Source organism: Scyliorhinus canicula, unplaced genomic scaffold (genome assembly GCF_902713615.1).
Source record: "Scyliorhinus canicula unplaced genomic scaffold, sScyCan1.1, whole genome shotgun sequence".
Lineage (NCBI taxonomy): Eukaryota > Metazoa > Chordata > Chondrichthyes > Carcharhiniformes > Scyliorhinidae > Scyliorhinus > Scyliorhinus canicula.
In genome coordinates this window covers 117,335-119,017 of record NW_024055690.1, presented here as the reverse complement: position 1 = coordinate 119,017, position 1,683 = coordinate 117,335, and positions in this window count along the sequence as shown.

The window sequence follows — 1,683 nt, the reverse complement described above, 5'->3', positions numbered from 1 at the left end:
TGGCGGGGTTGATACACTGCTTTCCCAGTGGATAGCAGGTCCCGTGCCTGGCGGGGTTGATACACTGCTTTCCCAGTGGATAGCAGGTCCCGTGCCTGGCGGGGTTGATACACTGCTTTCCCAGTGGATAGCAGGTCCCGTGCCTGGCGGGGTTGATACACTGCTTTCCCAGTGGAGAGCAGGTCCCGTGCCTGGCGGGGTTGATACACTGCTTTCCCAGTGGATAGCAGGTCCCGTGCCTGGCGGGTTTGATACACTGCATTCCCAGTGGATAGCAGGTCCCGTGCCTTGCGGGGTTGATACACTGCATTCCCATTGGATAGCAGGTCCCGTGCCTGGCGGGGTTGATACACTGCTTTCCCAGTGGAGAGCAGGTCCCGTGCCTGGCGGGGTTGATACACTGCTTTCCCAGTGGAGAGCAGGTCCCGTGCCTGGCGGGGTTGATACACTGCATTCCCAGTGGATAGCAGGTCCCGTCCCTGGCGGGGTTGATACACTGTTTTCCCAGTGGATAGCAGGTCCCGTGCCTGGCGGGGTTGATACACTGCTTTCCCAGTGGATAGCAGGTTAATGTCCATTTGCAGCTTTTTTCTCTCCACCAGCAGCTGTACAGTCGGGGCCTCAGAGTATTTTAAGTTGACCCAGAATGGCGTCCACCAGTTGTTCCCTGGCCACCCTCATTTTCCGATCTCTGCTTGCCTTGTCGGCTATGATTCCTTCTCGGCTAATCAATGCCACACGTGGAGGGTGAGACCTCCCCGGTTTGGCTGTTACTAACGTAGCCGCCTATGGCCCGTGATGTTTTTTGACAGAAGGCCTTGCCGGCCAGGAGGTCCGTGTCCAGACTCCACGTGCGGCGCTGGGCCCGGCCCCGTCTCCAACCTCACATTCATCCAGTGTGGAGCGTGGTCGGAGACAATGATCGCAGAGTACTCCGGTCCCGTGATCCCTGGAAACACCGATGTCCCCACTGCAAAGAAGTCGATAAGGGTGTATACCTTGTGTACTTGTGAGAAGTATGAAACTTCCTTCTCTCCCAGGTGCAGGAACCTCCTTGGGTCCACCACCCCTATCTGCTCCATAAATGCTTCCAGCTTCCAAGCCATGCCAGCCTTTTCCCTGCTCTCGGGTTTGATCTGTCAGTCAGTGGGTCCTGTACACAGTTCAAGTCGCCCCCAATGATCAGTCGGTGTGTGTCAAGTTCGGGGATTTCTGCCATGGCCTTCTTTATGAATTCTGTATCATCCCAGTTGGGAGCATGGACATTTAGCTGTACGACCGGTGCCCCTTCCAGGACACTGCTGACCATGACGTAACTTCCCCCTGGGACCGTAACTGTCTTGGTTTCTGTAAACCTCGTCCTCTATCGAATTAATATTGCTACCCCCCAACCCCGCGGCCCGTAGCATTAGTGGAACGTCTGTCCCACCCATACCTTCCTTACCAGCAGTCGGCCCTTCTCCCTCAGGTGCCTCTCTTGTCTGCTGTTAGGCTTCTTCGGTGGGTGGACTCTGGATTTTTCACTGGGCCGTTGTCCCCTTACGTTCCAGATAACAATCCTGGTGGGGGACCCTGACCCCCCCCCCCCCCCCGTCCTGCCGGATCACCCGTATTAACCTGGTGGATGCCCCTCTGCACTCTGGGGTTTTCCTTTCTCAGGGGACTGCCCACAATGGCCGGGTT